At 44.2% G+C, this 23,362-nt stretch overlaps 1 long non-coding RNA gene across 1 annotated transcript in view; it reads left to right on the plus strand.

Annotated features, from left to right (window-relative positions):
• Positions 1 to 23,362, plus strand: part of LOC137631603 (uncharacterized) — a 63,756-nt gene that overhangs the window by 34,869 nt on the left and 5,525 nt on the right. The window contains exon 2 of the long non-coding RNA XR_011041919.1: positions 11,625 to 11,694. This is a non-coding gene — a long non-coding RNA (uncharacterized lncRNA). The remainder of the gene's footprint in view (positions 1 to 11,624; positions 11,695 to 23,362) is intronic.

Here is a 23,362-nt window from a genome sequence, read left to right on the forward strand (position 1 = left end):
GCTACGACTTGACGCCTGGAGACTATCCAGCATCTCCTCGCTGAGAGAGGATTTTCGCAACAAGTTGCGGTTAGGATGTCTGGACATCTGCGAAAGTCATCCGCATCTGTCTACCAGGCAAAGTGGAAAGTCTTCTGTGGTTGGTGTCATGGAAGGGGTATCTCTCCACTCGATGCCACTATTCCAGCAATAGCGGAGTTCTTCGTGTATTTGCAGGAAGAGATGCGCCTTTCAGTCTCGGCGGTGAAAGGCTATCGCTCAGCCTTAAGTCTAGCCTTCAGGCTCAAAGGAGTGGACATTTCTTCCTCGCTGGAACTTTCCCTACTCATACGAAGTTATGAACTTACCTGCCCTCAGTCGGAAGTGAGACCTCCTCCATGGAACGTGGTTCGAGTTCTCAGGTCTCTTAAGAGACCTCCCTACGAACCATTACGCCAGGCTTCAGATCGCCACCTAACTTGGAAGACGGTGTTCCTACTAGCTTTGGCCTCGTCCAAGCGAGACGTTGAACTTCATGGTCTCTCATATGACATCGCCCATTCAAGGGGATGGGGGGAGGTAACGTTCCAATTCGTCCCCGAGTTTATTGCTAAGACTCAGAATCCGGGGGTGCCGGACCCTCGGTTTGACTCCTTCCAGATTTCGAGTCTTCGTTCTGTAACAGATGACCCAGACCATCTCCTACTGTGTCCAGTAAGGAGTCTGAGGCTATATCTCAAAAGAACGGCTGCAGTACTGTGGCGGGATGTTGCAAGGACAACCCCCACACCCTGAATCACACTTACTGAGAATGGTCTCCACAAAACAAACTTTCCCCTTACGTAATCTACAACCAGACTCTTAGACAAAAAGGACGAAATAAACAAAACATATCCTAATAACTATATTTCCTTACAGACTAAAACGCTCAACATAAACCAAAAAAAAACACACTTATCAATAATCATACACTTAACACAAAACAGGCGTTAATCATACCACCATTCAAATAAACTCTCAAAATAAATAACGCTTAAAAACTTACAAAACATACAAAAAACGTAACATAATTCAAATAAACCAAATTTAAACCCTAACAAAACTTAAAATTAAACGTCACACCACCACCAATATTTGTTTATGTGTGGACCACTTTGTCCACACAAGGGCAAACAGTCATTAAAAGCCCAAAACCACAACTCTGCAGCAACCGGATCACTATTAAATATTAATACACATATGTATTAGTTGGTTTGGGTTGTGCGCGTTATCATCATCATCATCAATCGAAATACAAAAGCACAATCAAATCCGGTTCTTGAACACAATCCAGGTCATCTACAGTCGGTCAATCCACAAGAGCAGTCTAAGTATAATCGATTACAGGCCGGGTCAGCAACTAAAGATCGTCATTCAAAATCAATTTAATCTCTCCAAAGGAGGAATCACGCCCTGCCAAAATAAAAAAGAAAAACACTTACAAACACTCATAACTAACTGAACTACAAACACTCCTAACTAACTGAACTATCGCACTATAATCAAAGATAAATAATAAATTGTTCCTATCATTCACAATCACTACAAGCAAAGATAAACAAAACTGTACTTACTTTTGAAATATATAAACACTTTCTCGCTGGTCGAAAAATGATATAAAATATAATCCAGCATTCACAAACGAACTGTCACAAGCTGCAGTCAAATAAAAAAAAGCATTCGCTCCGAAACATTCACCACTGTCGTAACCTAACAAAAATGTAAACAAACAATCTCATTTAAACCAACAGTCTTTCTCACCACAAACGATCGTTACACTAACTACTTTCTCTCTCTCTCTCTCTCTCTCTCTCTCTCTCTCTCTCTCTCTCTCTCTCTCTCTCTCTCTCTCTCTCTCTCAGGATTTGGCAAAAAACAAAAATTAAAATACAGCAAAAATAAATCCTCCACATTCCTCCCCCCTTACTTTGCCAAATCCTACTCACACAAAACTTACAATATTTTTTTCATTACCCAGTCGCAATCGAGAACGGGACCTCTACTCCGAGTAACTGGGCCTCCATACACTCTCTCATTCGTTTCTTCCTTATCACAATCATTCGCTACATTAACACTATTCTTATCTAAATCCCTATCATCTAATATATCATGTACAATCCCATCTACCTCGTTCTCGTCTGGCCCTATAATTACACTCATTTCTGTAAACAGTTCATCCATTTCATCAAAAACATTCTCAACTTTAGCAAAAGATTCATTCATGCTACTTATCATTCTCCTGTCTCTCATTCTTGCGCTATTCATTTTTTCTTTTACATCATCTAACGAAAAGCCACACACACTATAAGTATCATTCATACTCAGCCACGTTTCATCTGTATTAATACATTTATCTTCCACACTCACTTGTACATTTACACCCTTGTCATACTTATTCGTATTCTTACCTATACCTATAAATTTCCCTTGCACTTTCTCCTCTCTTAAAACTTTCAAACGCCTCTTTTTCCTATATTCAACTAACACTAATTGTTTATTTTCCAGCCCTAATTTCTCATGCATACTCGGTTCATACTTGCTCATTTCCAACCAATTATTCATATCATTCTCACAAACATTGATCCTATTCCTTCCACACACACAGGAGGACTCACCCAGCTGAACCCTCTTACACTCTAGTTTCCCGAACATCCTGGCTGATTTACTCCCTTCTTCCTACATACCCTAGCTACATGCCCATCTGCACCACATTCAGTACACTTACCCCGTGGCTCCTTGCACATTCTAGCATAATGACCATCCTTACCACAATTACCACAAATTACATTCATATGATTACTACGACATCCACTCGCTATGTGCCCAGTTATACCACACCGATAACATTTTACCCCTTTCTCTTTTTTGCACTCGCTAATTCTATGCCCTACCTCACCACATCCAAAACAAGCACCTAGAGCCCATCTACATTCATTTTTCTTATGACCTACTTTCCCACACCTATAACACTTTTCATCCCGGACACGGCTATCTGACATACCTCGATGTGCACTCACACTCCTATCCCTATTGCGCCAATTACCCTGCCTAAATCCTTCATTTGTCCTTACAGGTATTCCCACATTACTCGCCCTAACACTCCTATCTACTACATTATCAGCTACCCTCATTGGTCCTATCAAAATTGCATCCTTATAACTACCAAATTCTATTACACTTTCTTCCATTCCAGTTCTTACACTCACAGATTTACTTTCTTTCATGCACCTATCTAACTCATAATCCTCAACTATCTCTAGTATATCATCCCACGTCAATCTCTCTTGCGTCCACCTCATTTTCTCTTTGCGTTTCAAATTAATAAATTCACACACATTCTCAGGTACTGTTGCCAAAAACTTCCTCATTAACTCCTTATTCTCATTTATGCCTTCATCCCCATACTTCTTCCTAGCTAACGTTTCCAACCTACATACGTACATTGATATAGCTTCTCCTGCATTCATCCTTGCCTCATCAAAATCATTCTTACGCTTATACCTAACACTCCCTTTCATACGTTTTACCTGCTCAATTATTCTCTTTTTCACACTTTCATAATCAACGTCACCTACACTCATTATCACTCCATACATCGTCAACAAATACCCAGTCAAATATTCTCCTAACTCCCTAGCCCAAACTCTTTTACTATCACCATACTTATCCTGACAATACCTCTCATACTCCTTGAAAAAATCATATACATCCCTACTGCTATGCTCATTGAACCTTTCACACCGAGGTACCTCTCTCATAAACACAGTCTTACACACATCACGTTCATTCTCACTGCTATCATCACTGTCTACTCCCTTGTTACCTTCTTCCTCATTTGAATATAATGAATCCACTTCCACACTTAAATTCCTATCCTTAACCATTCCCTTCTTACCCTTTTTCTTACTTACCACTTTCACCCATTCACGATCGTCCTTGCTATCAGCCTGATACTTTTTCTTCTCTTTCTTCACATCACTTTTACCTTTCCTTTCATCTTTCCTCTCACCTTTCTGTTCATCCTTACTATGCCTAATTCCCTTATCTTCAATCTCACTATCACTATTACTATTACTATCACTATCACTTCCTTTCCCATTATCACTAACCTTAGCCTTCTCATCCACTATCAACCCATTACCCAAAACTGAGGACACTCCTCCGACTGCACCTTCACCCATTATAGTTTTCATCATCCCCATTACTTGTCCCATCATATCTTCCATTCGTTTCTCCGTCCGTTCTTCATTCTCTCGCATCCTCATCTCAACACCCTCTTCCACTCTCTCTACAGTTCCCTGAATTTCCCTCAGTTTCCTATGCATATCCTCATTCTCACACCTTAACCAGGTATTCTCTTGCAACAATTTCTCCTCACGCTCCTTACTCAGCCGCAATTCCTCCTTCAAAACCCTCAACTGCTCCTCCATTTTTCATCAACCTTATATCTAATATCTTATCCTATCAGTCCTTCGTCTAAGAGTCCAGCTTCAATCCCACCTCGGTTGTCCCTGTTCGGGCGCCAAAATAATGTGGCGGGATGTTGCAAGGACAACCCCCACACCCTGAATCACACTTACTGACAATGGTCTCCACAAAACAAACTTTCCCCTTACGTAATCTACAACCAGACTCTTAGACAAAAAGGACGAAATAAACAAAACATATCCTAATAACTATATTTCCTTACAGACTAAAACGCTCAACATAAACCAAAAAAAAACACACTTATCAATAATCATACACTTAACACAAAACAGGCGTTAATCATACCACCATTCAAATAAACTCTCAAAATAAATAACGCTTAAAAACTCACAAAACATACAAAAAATGTAACATAATTCAAATAAACCAAATTTAAACCCTAACAAAACTTAAAATTAAACGTCACACCACCACCAATATTTGTTTATGTGTTGACCACTTTGTCCACACAAGGGCAAACAGTCATTAAAAGCCCAAAACCACAACTCTGCAGCAACCGGATCACTATTAAATATTAATACACATATGTATTAGTTGGTTTGGGTTGTGCGCGTTATCATCATCATCATCATCATCAATAGAAATACAAAAGCACAATCAAATCCGGTTCTTGAACACAATCCAGATCATCTACAGTCGGTCAATCCACAAGAGCAGTCTAAGTATAATCGATTACAGGCCGGGTCAGCAACTAAAGATCGTCATTCAAAATCAATTTAATCTCTCCAAAGGAGGAATCACGGCCTGCCAAAATAAAAAAGAAAAACACTTACAAACACTCCTAACTAACTGAACTATCACACTATAATCAAAGATAAATAATAAATTGTTCCTATCATTCACAATCACTACAAGCAAAGATAAACAAAACTGTACTTACTTTTGAAATATATAAACACTTTCTCGCTGGTCGAAAAATGATATAAAATATAATCCAGCATTCACAAACGAACTGTCACAAGCTGCAGTCAAATAAAAAAAAGCATTCGCTCCGAAACATTCACCACTGTCGTAACCTAACTAAAAAATGTAAACAAACAATCTCATTTAAACCAACAGTCTCAACAGCAAAAATAAATCCTCCACAGTACGTCCCCAGGTGCAGGCATTGTTTGTGAGCACTGGGAGAACTAAGATGAGGGTCGCCAAGAAGACCATCTCGGCATGGATTCGTGAGGTGATCCATCTGTCCCTGAATCCAGACCCTCCTCCGTCACGTCGCCCTAGAGCACATGACGTCAGGGGCGTAGCTACGTCCCTGGCCTTCAAGAAAAATTTCTCAGTGATGCAGGTGCTCCGAGCTGGGGTGTGGAAGCATCAGACAACCTTCACAGCCCACTACCTGCAAGACGTGACCCACAGGAGGCTCGATACCTTTTCTATCGGCCCTGTGGTGGCTGCACAACAGCTGGTTTAAAACCTCAGGCTCCTTAATGGACAAGTAGCAGAAGGGTGAGGGTATTGTTACCCGGTCTTAGTCTGCATGAATGAAAAGATATGTCTGGCCTTATTCTTTTCTTCATCCTCCCCTCTCTTGGGGAAAGCAGCATCCTGGGTTCTCTGCACAGCTGATCTCAAACCACTGCAGGTAAACCATGTTTCCTTGTGTTCCTAGTATTAAGCTAATACTGTCACGTCCCCATACCCTGACGAGGTGATATTGGGAGAGTCCTAGCCTCAAGTTTCCATCTAAAGGACTACAGGTTAACTTCCTAGGACGAGTCACACTTCATACCTTCACACACAGCTTACGTAGGCCGCGTCCCTTGCGTAGCAAGGGTCTAGCGAGGTGCAGGGACTCCTTATTGTTGAGTACTGACACACTCAGATACGGAGTCCCGGCCAAAGCCAAAAGCCAGTACTGGCAGGGACTTTCCACCCTTCCTAATGGGTGAGTCTCCCCTATTAAATAGCGTGGTTTGTATGTCAGTTACGGAACAAATGACAAATTCGTAGATAATTTGTATTTTTCCTAACTATACAAACCTTAGCTATTTAATCAAACTTGCCCGCCAGCCCTATCCCCCTTGAAGTCCTACCTCTAAGCAAAGTGAGCTCAAGCACAAATGTGTGGGGCGGTGGGTAGCAAGCTACCCTCCCTACTCCCCGCTAACTAGCTGTGGGGTAGCAAACCCTCGTTAAAATGTTAATGGCTCGTCATTTCAGCTACGCCGAAAGTAATAACCCCTATTAAATAGCTAAGGTTTGTATAGTTAGGAAAAATACAAATTATCTACGAATTTGTCATTTTTGAAAGATTACGCATCTTTTAAATATTTCAAAAGTTGTTAATGGTCTTGATTGGGAAGAAGTTCTGATTGAGCTCGTAAGATTCACTTCTAGTCTCGCGTTGAATCTGCCGTCAAACATATTCTGCATTTGAAACCAGTAGAAAATACTGTAGTTTGGTGTTCACATAATATGGGTCTCAGGGTATTACCAGTGCAATTAGAGCCTCTGCTTTTGATGGTACAGTATTGATAATAAAAAAACCAAAAGTTAACCATCTTAATATTCCACTCTGGATTATATCTGACATTTCCCCTTTCCCAAAATCTTTCCCACATAAAATGGTCACTAAATTCCTTGAATATGACAACTGTTTGGATGTGCTGTAATTTACAAGGATGAATTATATGTTACTGTTACCAGGGATGTGGCAGCCTTTGGTAACATCGGAAATTTGGTCTGTTGGTCCAAGCCTTGAGCTAAGCTTGTTGCTTGTTAGTTTTCAAAAGTGAATAGATCCCTACTGACTGTGTGAACTAGAGGATGTGCATTTGTTGGCCCATAAGTCCACCTGCTGAGTCTTCAGTAGTCATGGACTGGTCCTAACTTGAGTGGAGAGTGGTTTGGGTACAGATCATGTGTGTATATGTTTGGTCTTCACAATGTTGAGCAACAGTAAAGAGACCCATCCCCTGCCCCTAGCACTCATGAACAGTCTTTAAACCATGAATTTGTTTTGATTAAACAAGGGAAAATTTATTTTATATACATGTACAGTATGACCTAAAGAGTGAATTGGATTCTCAATAAATTTTGAAATTTGTTGGGTTCACTCTTGGATGGTAATATGGTAGCAGATGAGAAAGCTTAAAAACCTGTGAAAGGATTATTGATTAAAGTGTTCCCACTCTGATGGGAAAGTCTTATTAGTTTTTATATATTAGGAAAATTCTTTCCAATAATAAATTAATGTAAAAGAATGGGGGATAATATTTGCTTCTGGTATAACTTTTTATAGTAACTGAAAGGTTGAAGTTTATTTTATAACTTGATTGAAGATCAGACATACCTGCTTCACTCGTTAGTATACCGAATAGTAATTTAAGTGATAGATGTGCAATAGTGTGCTCATTGTCATAGGTTCCTGTCAATTGAGCACATTCTGGTAGACTGCTCCTGATTAATGCTTATGTAGCAGGAGAAAGTAAGGCCCATTCTCAAATCTCCTACCGAGATGTTGGGTAAAAGATTTTGATTACATTTATTATGGCTTTCATGCAAGAAATTACATTTAAAAATATAAGTAATTTTGTTTTTTTGAAATTAGGAATATTTGTGAACATGCATATTTATTCATTAGTTAGTTTTTGGAAATTGTACAGTAAATTTTAAAAAGTATTTCAACTTCAGTGGGCAGGTGGTCCAAATATCATACTGTACTTTTAGTATTCTTATTATTACAAGATAACCTACATTCCTAGATGGAAATGCAAGATGCTATAAGTCTAAGGGCTCCAACAAGGAAATATAGCCCAGTGAAGGAAGGAAATAAGGAAATTAACTACAAGAGAAATAATGAACACTCAAAATAACATATTTTAAGAACAGTAACAGTATTAAATTAGATCTTTCATATATAGATTAAAAAACTAGAAAGAGGAAAAGAAATAAAAGTGTGCCTGGGAGTACCCTCAAGTAAGAGAACTCTACTCAAAGACAGTGGAAGACATGGTACAGAGGCTATGGAACTACCCAAGACTACAGAACAATGGTATGATTATGGAGTGTCTTAGAAAAGCTACTTACCTTAGCTAAAGGGTCTCTTCTACCCTTAAGTGGAAAGCGACTACTGAACAATTATGGTGCAGTAGTTAATCTCTTGAGTGAAGAAGAATTGGTTGCTAATCTCATTGTTGTTAGGTGTATGACAGATGGGAATGTGAAAAGAATAGGCCTAACTATTCGGTATATGTGTAGGCAAAGGAAAAATGAGCTGTAACCAGAGAGGGGAATTCTAAATAGTACTGTCTGGGCAGTCAAAGGACTATAATTCTCTAGCAGTAGTATCTCAATTTAATCAATTTTTCATTCTTTTGTTAAGCTTGTTCTAGCATAGTTTTAGGACTTGACCTGCAAGGGACTTCAAACTGTTTGGACAGCAATTTAGTGCAGCTTGTGATTATATTGAGCAAAATTCTATTGACTGCATTGTACACAACATTACAAGCGTTTATACTGGGTCCTTTGAATGAAATTTTCGTATTTTTATTAATTGTTTTGGTAAGTAATTTATAATTCACACAGCTTAATGGGTGTTATACTTTATTGGGTGATTTGGTTCTGGTGTGTAGTGTTGTTCCAATTAGACTTTGTAATATTGCTAGGAAAGGTGCAAGTACATACTATAATCCTCATTTTCCAGAGTTCCAATTAGACTGTAATATCTAGGAAAGATGCAAGTACATACTATAATCCTCATTTTCCAGATATTGGGAAAGGGAAAAATTTATGATAAACATTGTTATTATTGGGGAAACATTCCTTATACAGTAGTAATTATAATGCTGCAATTAGCAGCAAGGAGCAAAATTTTTTGACAATTTAGTGTGAACTAGTTTTACCTTTTTGAAAAAAGTAGGTTAAGGAAAGTACAAAGTTTAACTTTTATTCATTCTGTTTCTTTACAGTTTTATTTTGATGCTTTTTCATATACTGTACAGCTGGAGAGCATTAAGATAAAACCATCCAGAGTTTCTATGTTACATGCAGCCATTCATAAGCATTATCCAAAGAAAAGATATGTGTGCTCAATGTTGTATGGATTAAATGCACACCTATAAATAGAAATTTAGCATCTTTTACAGATGATAACCATTTAATTCAAGTTTTTCATCCCAGTTTTATATATTTAGGAATAGGTCTTTATAACTTAGTTTATATTAAGTTTAGGAAACAAATGTAAATTTTACCTCAAGATTTAATGTAGTTATCGTGATTGTATAAGAGCATGTAGTATTTTCTATTTTTTTCCTTTAGCAGTTTCTGTTAAGATTTGGTGTTTTACGTTTTATAACGTAGTGTTCATTAAGACGGCATTTTGCTATTTACTTATTCGTTATTGTCTATTGGGGAGATTTTGACGTCTATTTGCTGTTAACTTTTTGTTTATCGTCATCTGTTGTGCAGATTTTGATGTAGATTTGCTGTTTACTTTTTGTTCATTATTGTCTATTGTGCAGATTTTGATGAGTGTACTTCTACAATGTATTAAGCAGCAAAAAAATTTGTGCTTTTAATAACTGGTGTTGCTTTGAAAACTTTTTTGTAGTCACAGTAACGGGCAATCATTAAATAGAGTGCAAAGAAAAACCTATCAAGACGTGTTCATACCCAATCTTGTGTGGTATCTACCAATAACAGGAAAACAGAAGCTTCGATAAAAGCTACGAGTAGACGCCTGTGATAATAAAATTGTCACTAGGAAAAAGCAATCTTTGTCGGATAATCCTTCATTAGTTATGCTCACACTTCTAGTAAGTCAGTCCTGAAAGTGTTGTATGAGTGTGAACCAAGTACTGTACCCAAGTCTGTTTTACAATTTGATGCATATTTTATTGAAGTGTGGGTTACTGACTAAAGCACAATAGATTTGATTAAGGCCACTTCTATACTGTACTATCTTGCTCTTAGTGTTATGTCATTTATGTTAGATAACTTTATAATCCCCGGTAGAAAAATCTTGCGTTCCATTTGTTATTTCTAGAGCCAACTCTAATTTTTACTTATAAATATAATGTATAGGTATTTTATTTCAAAGTTTGTATCTTAATACCTTTGTGGCACGTTTGATTCTGATATATATTTTATTTACTGCCTTGGTTAAGAGCACGAAATTCACACCTTATAGAACTAAGTAAGCATACCAAGCTATTTGATGCTGCTTTACACAAGTACACCCTCAAAGCAATGCCTATACATTACTATACTGTATTTGAATAAACTTGAAGGGGGTTATGAATATTTGTCAGGTTTGAGATGTATGCACTATGCATTTATATCTAATGTGGGGGTTTTTCTTCAGTAGGCCTTATCAACTGTAAGCATTATAACTTCCATTTTTCCCGTATTTGTTTTATTGAAAGAGTAGGTAATTATTGCTTCTAAATCCAAAAATTGTGTGACAGAATTATCAGTTGGCCGCAAAGATTACAAATGAGACAATAAATGATATGTGGTCTTAGTGTACTTGTAATGCATTTTATTCATAATTTATATTCATAACCTACCTGAAAATCATTCCAATTCTATTATTTTGTGTAATGTATGACCAACAAATAAATACAAGTGTATTCATGAATTCTTAAATATAGATTTGAAGCAGTTTGCTGCAAAGGAAACATGGTGTTTGAATGTATATCTTGAGCACAAGATACGTGCCGCTCTCTTTCTCTTTCTCTCTGCAAGCAGCTTAGCATGAAAGATTCTTGGAGAATAGTATAGTAATTCGGACTGGCTATATGATAAAATAATAAATGTGACCTATCAAGAAAGTATATCCTATAGTAAGTACAGTAAATCAACCAAACACATGGACAAATGTTACTTCCTATGCATTACAACCTTCTATGCTAATTGCCCTTGGCAGCTCCTTGCTGCACCCATATTTTAGTTTTCTACTTTTTTTCCATCTCACTGCCAATCTTTTTTCTTCAAACTGCTACTGTGAAGTTTTCCCAAAGCAGTGCCTTTGTTTTAAATGAAATATCTGGGTCACAAGGACTTGGCACAGGCTCCAAATTCATGAATCCAATCCAAATTAAATGTCCTAGGCTAAGCCATACTGTGATAATGTTTCTTCTCCGCTAATTCTTATCAAATTTATTTTTCAGATAATTGACAAGAAATAGATGTTACTTGAGCCAAAGGGAAGATCCTGAAAAATATTTTCCATTCATAGAGGTTTGTCCCCTCTTATCACAAAATTTTTTAGTAATAGCATAATTGATTAAGGTAAGAATCCAGGTAAGACCACTATATAAATATCATATAATTAGAATAATCCTATCTCGTTAGAATATGAGCAGCTTTCAGAGATCTTGATATATTTTAAGGAAAATTTCATAAATTTACTTTTTTTTTCCTGATTTAATTTTGATTACAGCTATTGTCCAAAGGAAGGTCTCCTATACATTACTCTGTTTTTTTCAGAAGCTCGTATTTCAGCAGGAATTTATTGTGTACTGTAGTATGTGCTCTGAGAACTAGTGTGAGGTAAGTGGATTAATATGAGCTTATTGTTGACGCAATATTGATACTGTGCGACTTCAACAGCAGCCTTCTTTTCATTTCCAAGTTGAAAATAAAATGCCCTTTCAGACTGTATATCAGGACTTTGCACTTCTTAAGCAATCGCATGACAAGTAAAATACCATTGTTATTGCCATAAATATTACTGTTTTCTTCTATACTTATGGACTGTTTATCGTTTGGAAGTTTGTTTAGGAATTTGTAATTTGTTCCGTAACCGAAATACAAACCACGCTATTTACATTGGGTTTACCTTTTAGCGTAGCTGAAATGACCAGCCAATAGTTTTTAACGAGGGTTAATTACCCCCGCGCTAGTTAGCGGGGGGTAGGGGAAGAGTAGCTTACTACCCCTCCCCCCCCCACACCGGTGATTTGCTTCACTTCACTTTTGGCTCTGGCGATGAACAGACGTGTCTGTCCATCGTCCTCGTTGACAGCCTTTAATCTCTTTTTTGATTTTTCTCTACAGCTTTTGTGTGTGTTTGAAGTTGACTACCTTTGTTTATTGCTATGCGTACGTGCCCTGGTATTGCCGGCCGCCCTTGTGGTACCTTTATGTTGGCCACGGATACGGATCCTCACACCCTTTGCCCGCAGTGTCGAGGCCGATGGTGTGACCAGGAAAACATGTGTAGTGAGTGCAGGGAGTGGTCTGCCTTCCAGTGGGAGAGGTTTGGCCGCCGGCGTAAGAAGAAGTCCAAGAGAGACCGTTCTCCTTCTGGGGTTGCCTTGAAGGAGGAAGGTTCTCGGGACTCTTCTTTCGTCGCCCAAACCTCCTCCGAAGCTCCCCCTCGTTCGGCTCCTAAGGAGAGTCGGCCGAGTGGTAGCGCAGGCCCTAGTTCTGTTTCCCGACCTTGGGTGGGGGGAGAGGGCGTTGCCTCCCATAGTGGGGCGGTTCCCCCTCCTCCTCCGGGGGAGGTTATTGATAATTCACTGTCTAATGATGATCTTTTACAGATTTGGGCTTCCCTGGGGCTTGAGGGCTTGCCCTCCAGGGTTGCCCTGATTGACCTTGTCTCGTTGGGCGCCGCCGTTAAGCAGTCGCCGGTGGTAGCAGAAGTAGACCCTCTGTCTATCGTCGACGTCGTGGTGGCAGAGGCCTCCGACGGGGCGGGGCAATCCTCCGCAGGCGCAGTTGAGGATGTTGGTGCTAACGGCTCTCCTCCCCCTTCCGTACATCCTTCGAAGGGGGAAGGGAGTCCTACGGGCTCGTTTGCTGTCCAGCTTCCCTCTAAGGGGAGTGCCTTGACTGAGACTCCCCTTCGGAGGACTGATGGTCCTGATGATCTCCCCCGTGGCCGCCTTCGCCGTAAGGCTCACCGTCCGCTGCGTCGCAAGGGCCTCCCATCCCCTTATAAGGGTGTTAAGAGGCGCCTTTTAGGATCATCTTCTTCCGAAGGGGACTCTCCTCGTCGTATTCAGCCTACAGCTCCAGCTGCTTTAGACCTCTCTGGGGACCGGTCTCCTACTCCTGCTAGAACTTTACCTTCTGGGGACCTCGTCACCCGATGGGCAACGGTCCCTTCGGGGCAAAGGGATTCTTCCCTTTCACGTGCAGCGTTAGCGCACAGGCGCTCTCCTGCTCGTCAGCGCTCTCCTGTTCGCCCTCCTTCTCGCCTGCGCTCTCCTGATGACATCCTCCATCCTGTGGTTCCTGAAGAGCGCTCAGCGCGCCAGCGTTCCCCTGCTTGCCCTTCTGCAGTGTTAGCGCAGAGGCGCTCTCCTGCTCGTCAGCGCTCTTCTGATTGTCAGCGCTCTCCCGTTCGTCAGCGCTCTTCTGAGGATCATCGCCCTCTTGCTCGCCAGCGCTCCCCTGTGGTCTCTGAATATCCTGCAGTCCCTGTTGGGCACCCTGCGCGCCATCAGTCTCCTGAGCTCTCACGCGATCCTCAGCTTGTTTCTGCTCAACATCGCCCGCGTTCTCCTGCGCGTGTTTCTAAAGCACAAGTTCGCCCACGCGCCTACGCTCCTCCTGTTCCTGTTCGTGAACGCGCCGCGCCACCTGTTCCTTCACAGGATTTAACGCGTCGCCCTTTTGCTCGCCAGCGATCACCTGCTCGCCAGCGTTCACAGACGATCCTACAATCGCCTGCTCGTCAGCGTTCTCCTACGCGTCAGCGATCACCTGATCATGGGCGATCTCTGGACCGCCCGCGTGACTTACAGCCTACGCGTCGTCGGCCAGAGACTCTGGAAGGACATGGTTCGCCCTCTGCTAGCTCGCCCTCGCGCGATTATTCACCTACGCGTCCTACGCGCTATCGCTCGCCAACACGTCACCATGCGACAACGCGCCATCGCTCGCCTGCGCGCCAGCGTTCGCCAGTGCACCACCGATCGCCTGCTTGCAATCGCTCTCCCTCGCGCTACAGGTCTCCTGACCTACGTCGCCAGCGATCTTCGGAGCGTTCTCACTCGCCCACGCGGCAACGCGTTCCCTCGCCATCGCGCCAACGCATTCGTTCGCCGGCTCGCCCTCGCGCCCACTCGCCTGCGCACCTGCGCGACCGCTCGCCTTCGCGCGACCATCGTTTGCGGCGAGTTTCGCAGCCAGTGATAGCAGCAGGAACGCATGTTCCTAGACAGCGCTCTGGATTGCCTCCATCTAAACGCAGGACTGTTGTGCAGGACAGGGAAGACACTGCAGAGAGGTTAGTGCGTCTTTCTTCCCCCCCTTCTTTTCAGGCAGGTCCAGTGGTGTCCACTCCGAAGGATCGCCCGATCCCTTTCCCTCCAGCGAGGATTTCGGACTCTGTGTCCGTGGAACAACAGACTGAGTTTGGTCCTCTGATGCGGGCGTTAGTGAGGGTAATAAAACCAGCACTCGCCGATCAGGGCAACAAACCAACGGCTGCCTCTCCTACGCTGAAGAGAAAGAGAGGAGTGGACTTCATGGTGACTTCCCCCAGGGCGAAGTTGGTTCCCAAGAGGTCTGTCGGGAAGGCCCCTTCTCCTGCTCGAGCGTTTTCTCCTTCTCCTGTGGACGAGGCTTTTCCGTCCTCGGGTGAGTCCAGTGAAGCGGTAGTCTTCCCCTCGGCACCAAGGGGGGAGCCTTCTCTTCATGGAGGAGAATCGTCTCGTGCGGAAGGGGCTCTTCGAACCTCTTTGTTGGGATCCTGTATCCCTCCCAGGAGGGAATCCAAGGACTCCAAGACCATCCCGAAATCTTCTTCGAGGATTCGCCAGGAACCAGCGGCTCCTCAGGGGAATGTCCACGCTTCACCCCAGGAAGAGATTCCCGGGGACAGGAGACTTAGCTGCCAGCCCGCAAGGAGGAGATCAGCAGGAATCTGAACATGCCTTCTGGCAGGTCCTGAGCCTGATGAGGCAACTCAACGGGCTTATGGACCCCGTGATCGCCCCCCGTGAAGGCAAGGACACTATCTTGGACGAAGTGTTCGACGTTCGGAAGGCCCCTAAGTCCAGTGCGGCTCTGCCCTGTTCTCGGGGTCTGAAGAGTGCCAGAGCCAGGGCCAACGCCCAGCTCGCGATTCTTGCCTCCTCCAGTCGTTCCTCTGCCGGAAACAAACTCGTCCCTCCTCCTCGTCTTCAGCAGAGGAGGTATTTTGAGATCGTGGGTGAGTCCAGTCTCGCTCTTCCTCTCCATCACTACGTGGAGGAGCTGGCGAAGGGAGTTCCCCTTGAGAAGCTCTCTGCCCGGCAGGTGTCGTTCTCGGCGGCAGAGATCCTGAGCTGGATCATGGCTGGATTTTTGGCTAGGAACTCTGGGCATCCTACTGCGCTCCGAAGACTTGTCTAAGGAGACCAATAGGAAGGCCCTGGAGACCTTCTTACTCTCGGGCACCCGCTCCATCGAGTTTTTGGCACACCAGGTCACCACCCTGTGGGCCAACTCGGTGTTGAAGCGGCGCGATGCGGTGACCGAGAGATTCCATCCGAAGGTCCCCGCCGTGGATGTGTGTCGGCTCAGACATGCTTCCCTTCTTGGGGAGAATCTGTTCGAGCCACAGGACATGGAGCGAACGGCTGAGAGGTGGAGGAAATCTAGCACGGACTCCCTCCTCCATAGGGCCCTTACAGCTCGGCCCTATAAGCCTCCAGCTCCGCCGCAACAGCAGCAGCAGCCTCGTAAGGCTCCGAAGCAGGCACCGGCAGTTAAGAAAGTGGTGTCTAAGCCCCAGCCCTTTACAGCCAAGGTCAAGAGGGGCGGCAAGTCCTCCAGGGGAGGCAAGACTCCTAGGGGTAGCGGCCGTGGCCGCAAACCCTAGGGGTGGCAGTCCCCCTGCGTGTTCAACTGTGGGGGGATGCCTTCAGCGTTGCGTCCGCAGGTGGCAGCAACACGGGGCCGATGCTTGTACGGTCTCAGTGATTGGCCAAGGCTATCGCGTCCCGTTCACAACATCTCAACCTCCCCTGACAGCGAATCCAGTGTCGTTGAGCTCCTATGCCACGTGGTCGGCAAAGTGGCTGGCCCTTCGGGCCGAAGTTGAGACCATGTTGAAGAAGGGTGCTCTCCAGGAGGTCGTGGACGGCTCCCCAGGCTTCTTCAGTCGACTCTTTCTTGTAAAGAAGGCGTCTGGAGGCTGGAGACCTGTCATTGACCTCTCGGCTCTGAACGGGTTTGTCAAGCTTACCCGGTTCAGCATGGAGACAGCGGACACGGTCAGACTTGCGGTGAGACCACAAGACTTCATGTGCACACTGGATCTAAAGGACGCGTACTTCCAGATCCCAATCCATCCGTCTTCCAGGAAGTACCTGGGATTCTGCCTAGACGACAAGATCTACCAGTTCAAGGTGCTGTGTTTCGGTCTCTCCACAGCTCCTCAGGTGTTCACCAGAGTGTTCACCCTGATTTCATCTTGGGCGCACAGGAACGGCATTCGTCTCCTTCGTTATCTGGACGATTGGCTGATCCTAGCAGACTCGGAGTCGATCCTTCTTCGGCACTGAGACAGGCTTCTAGGTCTTTGCCAGGATCTGGGGATCGTGGTAAACCTCGAGAAGTCCTCTCTGCAGCCGTCCCAACGACTGGTTTATCTAGGCATGCCGATAGACACCAATCTCCACAGAGCCTTTCCATCAGACGACCGGATAGCAAGGCTGAGGAGGGTGGCGGAACCCTTCCTCAGGCGAGAAGAGCTCCCCGCCCAGTCGTGGTTGCGTCTCTTAGGTCACCTATCCTCCCTGGCTCGTCTGGTTCCAAACAGCCGCCTCAGGATAAGATCCCTACAGTGGCGGCTCAAGTCCCAGTGGAATCAAGGATACGATGCCCCGGACATTCTGATCCCGATGGGGTCTTTGGAACTGACGGACTTGCAGTGGTGGCTGGTTGACGAGAACCTGCGGAAGGGAGTGAGTCTTCTCGTCTTCCCCCTGGAATTGACTCTGTTTTCGGACGCGTCAAAAGAAGGGTGGGGGGCGCACGTTCTGACCCAGAGGGCCTCAGGCCTTTGGTCAGAATCAGAAAAGTGCCTGCACATCAACCTGCTAGAATTGAAGGCCGTCTTTCTGGCTCTTCAGCAGTTCCAACGGTCCCTGGCGGGTCACTCCGTGGTGGTGATGAGCGACAACACCACGGTAGTGGCTTATATCAACAAGCAGGGAGGCACTTTTTCGCAGCAGCTATCCCATCTTGCAGTAGAGATTCTGAGGTGGACCGAAGTCCACTCGATAACACTATCAGCTTGCTTCATTCCTGGCAAGAGGAATGTGCTCGCCGACAGTCTGAGCAGGGCCTTGCAGATAGTGAGTACCGAGTGGTCTTTGGATCCTCAGATAGCCAACAAAGTCCTGACTTTGTGGGGTTCCCCGACTGAGGACTTGTTCGCGACAGCGTTGAACTTCAAGCTGCCCCTGTACTGCTCCCCAGTCCCGGACCCCAAGGCACTCTGGCAAGATGCTTTCCAGCAACGGTGGGACAACATCGACGTGTATGCCTTCCCACCGTTCTGTCTGATGAGAAGGGTGCTCAACAGGACCAGACTATCGGTCAACTGTTCGATGACTCTGGTAGCTCCGCTATGGCATCACGCGGAATGGTTCCCAGACCTTCTGTAGCTCCTGACGGAGCTCCCGAGGGAACTTCCTCCACGACACGAGCTTCTCAGACAACCCCACTCCGGCGTCCCTCACAAGGCCGTGGCCTCTCTTCAGCTTCACGCCTGGAGACTATCCAGCGTCTCCTCATGGAGAGAGGCTTTTCGCAACAGGTTGCGCAGAGAATGTCTCGGCACCTGCGAAGGTCCTCTGAGGGAGTCTACCAAGCAAAGTGGAGAGTCTTTTGTGGTTGGTGTCGTGGGAGGGGTATCTCTCCACTCGATGCCACTATTCCAGCAATTGCGGACTTCCTCGTTTATCTGCGGGAAGAAATGCGCCTTTCTGTCTCGGCAGTGAAAGGCTATCGCTCAGCCTTAAGCTTGGCCTTCAGGCTGAAGGGCGTGGATATTTCTTCCTCGCTAGAACTCTCTTTACTCATATGTAGCTATGAGCTTACCTGCCCCCAGTCGGAAGTGAGACCTCCTCCTTGGATCGTGGTTCGAGTCCTCAGGGCTCTTAAGAGACCTCCCTTCGAACCATTACGCCAGGCCTCCGATCGCCACCTGTCTTGGAAGACAGCTTTCCTACTTGCTTTGGCTTCGGCCAAGCGGGTTATTGAACTTCATGGTCTCTCGTACGACATCGCCCATTCAAGGGGTTGGGGGGAGGTAACGTTCAGGTTCGTCCCTGAGTTCGTAGCCAAGACTCAGAATCCTGGAGTGCCGGATCCTCGGTTCGACTCTTTCAGGATCGCGAGTCTCTGTTCTGTAACAAGCGACCCAGACCAGCTGCTACTATGTCCAGTGAGGTGTCTGAGGCACTACTTGAAGAGAACGGCTGCAGTCCGTCCTCAAGTGCGAGCTTTGTTTGTGAGCACAGGCAGGACTAAGAGGAGGGTCACCAGGAACACCATCTCAGCTTGGATTCGAAGGGTTATCCACCTTGCCTTGAATCCAGACCCTCCTCCGTCACGTCGCCCTAGGGCACACGATGTCGGGTGTTGCTACGTCCCTGGCCTTCAAGAGAAACTTTTCTGTGACGCAGGTACTTCAAGCTGGGGTCTGGAAGCGTCAGACGACCTTCACAGCCCACTACCTGCAAGACGTGACCCACAGGAGCCTCGATACGTTTTCTATTGGCCCTGTGGTGGCTGCACAACAGCTGGTCTAACCTCAGGCTCCTTTATGGACAAGTAGCAGTAGGTTGAGGGCGTTGTTACCCGGTCTTAATCTGCGTGAATGAAAGAGTATGTCTGACCCTTACTTCTTTTTTCATTCTCCCCTCTCTTGGGGAAGCAGCATCTTGGTCCTCGCATAGCTGACCTCGACCTCTGCAGGTAACCCATGCTTCTTTGTGCTCCTAGTATTAAGTTTAATACTGTTGCGTCCCCCATACCCTGACGAGGTGGTATTGGGAACGTCCTATCCTAGATTCCTATCTAAAGGTCTCAAGGTCAACTTCATAGGACGAGTCACACTTTCCTCCACACACTGCTTATGTAGGCCACTCGTTCCTAGCGATGCTAGGAACTTGTGAGGTGCAGGGGCTCCTTTTCTCAAGTGCTGCTCACTGAGGGATTGAGCGCCCGGGCAAAGCCGAAGTCAGTAAGGCTGGGGATTTTCCACCCTTCCTAAGGGGTAAGTCACCCCATGTAAATAGCGTGGTTTGTATTTCGGTTACGGAACAAATGACAAATTCGAAGATAATTTGTATTTTTCCTAACCATACAAACCTTAGCTATTTACACATATTTGCCCGCCATCCCTGGCCCCCAAGTCAAGTCCTACCTCTAAGTGAAGTGAAGCAAATCACCGGTGTGTGGGGGGGGGGGAGGGGTAGCAAGCTACCCTTCCCCTACCCCCCGCTAACTAGCGCGGGGGTAATTAACCCTCGTTAAAAACTATTGGCTCGTCATTTCAGCTACGCTACAAGGTAAACCCAATGTAAATAGCTAAGGTTTGTATGGTTAGGAAAAATACAAATTATCTTCGAATTTGTCATATTAGCCTTATTCCATTCAGGTTTGGAGTTTGTATTGTCTTTTAGCCTTATTCCATGTAGGTTTGGAATTTGTATACGAGGTAGTCTTATCTATATTTCATGTAAATTTTGAATTTGGTTAGTCTTTTATACTTATTCCATGCAATTGTTTATTGTTCCTACGTGTAATACAAACCATCGACCATTAATAGGGGTAAGAACAGTAAAGCTAGAATCGACCACAGTGGTGTAGCCTACTAACACTCCCTGTATCCTGCTTAGGCTTATTAATGCATTTCATTTATCTTTTCAGATTGTTTGAGATTTTGAATGCCCGTTAATAATGTCTGCTACTTGGGCAGACGTGCGGCTTTGTCCTGAAAAGTCTGGCCGAGAATATGGCTAGAATCGACAGCAGTGGTGTACTAACACACTCCATGTATCCTGCTGTGGGTTATCAATGCATTTCCTTTCATCTTTTCAGATTGTTTGAGAGTTTGAATGCCTGTTAATAATGTCTGCTACTTGGGCAGACGTGCGGCTTTGTCCTGAAAAGTCTGGCCGAGAACGTGGCTATTACATGAGTAAAGCTGATGTTGATTCTCATGATTTTTGTAGCTTCATCAGGGGCCATGACTGTTGGCAAGCATCCACCTGTTCCAAGTGCATGGCTTGGGTTATGTCTTCCAGAGGAGGAAGTTCTCCCCCAGCCCTCTGGGATTCTGAGTGGGAGTGAAGTATAGCCTTCCACTAGGTAAGGTAATACCCCTTGCCTCTCGCTCTAAGCACTCCCACCAATGTGACTTCTGAGGACGCCTCCGCAAGGACCTGGGCCTTGGTTTGCTGTGCTTAGTATTGAAAGTGTCCCTTTACAAGGTATTAGCAGCCGCTAGAACCCAGAAGTGTTCCTGTCCTGCAGCTCTTTGTATAGTTGTTCCTCCTGCAGAAGAGAAAGATGTTCTGGTGCCCCCTGACTTGTCCTCTCCTGCTGCATATGTGGTGTGTCCCTCGTCTGCCACAGAGAATTTGCCACCAGTCTGAAAATACTAGACTTGAGTGGATGGAGGAGAAGCGCCTGCACTCGCCTTCCATTTCTCTTCACATGTTCCTGCACCTTCTTTCTCACCGGCTGCATTTCACCCAGAAGATGATGTGTAGAAAGTAAAACTTTTTGACTTGCTTAAGGAAGGGAGAAGTTTTGTGGACATAGGCTGGCATGATGGCATCATTGAACTTAACGTTCAATACCTCAAGAAGGATGAAAAAAATATAAGAATGATGTCAAATACCTCTTTTAACAAGACACCGAAAAGGGTGGTAACTTCTCACAATAAGGCCATCGTAAGGATATAGTCTGTATTAGTCCTTTGGATAAGAGACCATGGGAAGACCAAAGCACAGGATGCTAACACCATACCTGGGAAGGCCAGGTAGCTCTACGTTAAGTTTATGGGTGGAAGTGACGATGACCTAGAACCATCTATGCCATCTCCCACCAAACCAATAAATGTTAATGCAAGCAAGGTCTTGTTTGAAAAATTTAAATCAGTTCAACTTTACAAGTTTGTTCTTGCATAGAGAAGCTAGCTCTACCGACAAACAATCCACTGATGAGTATGTAAACGAGACATTTCAGATCATCATCGATGTAGGGCTTGAATCCTTTTCCAGGACATGGTTAGCAATTGGTATGACCTGCTTATCTGTCTTGTAAGGGTGCTATGATAGTTGCTCAAGAGAACTCTGCACTTCAAACCTGAAAACCAGGAACTGTTCCTCAGCACTTATGGAGATGATAAAAGCCAATAGCCAAGAGCCTGTCTCTTCTGGCTTTGGGATATAGCCAGATTTTCCTGCCCCTGATTTCAGAGAGCCTGTAAGTGGACCATCTACGGCACAAATACTGAATTCAGGAGTCTTCAGGCGTCCCACAACCTTCACCACCACTACCTGTGGGAATGTATCCATAAATCCCAGGAGATTTTTACCCGGGGACCTGTCGTAGCTGCTCAACAGGTTATGAAGCAAGCCTGGTTCCCTCCCGGGACAAGAACCCTCACGTCTTAGATAGTGATCGCGACGTAAGCCTAGAATGAAAGGCAAGAATGCCTGGCCATTTTCCTTTTCTTCTTTCGCCTTCCTTGGTGTGTCGTACTTATGCCGTGACAGAGCTATACTGGGTGCTAGGAACAGTTGTGCTATTCAACAGAGGACCTTTTCTTTACAAATTATTTTGTATTGAACTATTCCCCCATCCTTCTGTTTGAGAGGAAGGATGGATAATGCTATGCATTCACAAATGTCCCTAGGGATATAAATTCTTCAGAGACAGTCTGCCAGTTCCTGGTAGAGACCTAGCCTACCATTTACTTGCATCTTTATGCACAAGTAGCTCGGAGGTTGACAGGAGTCATGACTTTTGGCCAAAGTACATGAATGTCTCCCGGGTCAGTTAACCAGCCTGTTTGGTTATAGGGATTTCTGCTCTACAACGATTTTTAAATAATTTTGTTTTAATCTTAACCATACAAACCTGAGACCTTTCAAGTTACACTGGTTGCCTCACCCACTCTACAAGTCCTAGGCCAAAGGTCAAAGTGAAGGTAGCTCTACCTATTGGGTGGGCGCAGCCTATCCACCACCCGGCAGGTTACTATGTTTACCTTGTTAAAAAGCTTAATGTATGTTTCCAGCTTCACCAAAGTCATACGCCTTTTGAAGGTCTCATATTGTAATGTTAGGAAAGTAACAAAGCTACATAAGCAATAGGGAAAGGATTCAAACTAAAGTGCCAATTCAATATACCTAGCAAATTTATTTCCAAGATACCGTACTCAGACGTCATCATGATATCTTTATCCTGTTGGCTAGATTGGTATAGTTATCTTTGTTTTAGTCTTAAACTTTTTTCCTTTGTGGTGTCATTATAATTTCACTGGTATGTGTACAAGTTTTGCCATCTGTAAACCCTGGTCGTTGTCCTGGTTTACAATCAGTCAAAACTTTATTAATGTTTGGAACTACAGTGTCGTCTTTTAATTCTTTTTAAATATTAGGTTCTTAGAACTTACAAATAAAGCCTTAATTTTTAGGTTCGTTGATGAAGAATTGGATGTGTATAATGGTTCATTGGACAAAAATAAATTGAAACAAATAAAACCTTTTATTTTTCTTGGGAATCATCAGCATAGAGATAAAAAAGCTATAGTAATATTAAAAAAACAAATTTCTTACATTAAATTAACTGACATTATATTGGATTTAGAGATTTTCTGAATTTCTAGGATTTTAAATGTTTTCATGCAGTACGGGTCTAATATATAAATGTTGAACTTTTA

The sequence above is a fragment of the Palaemon carinicauda genome, chromosome 40 (assembly GCF_036898095.1).
Source record: "Palaemon carinicauda isolate YSFRI2023 chromosome 40, ASM3689809v2, whole genome shotgun sequence".
Classification (NCBI taxonomy): Eukaryota; Metazoa; Arthropoda; class Malacostraca; order Decapoda; family Palaemonidae; genus Palaemon; species Palaemon carinicauda.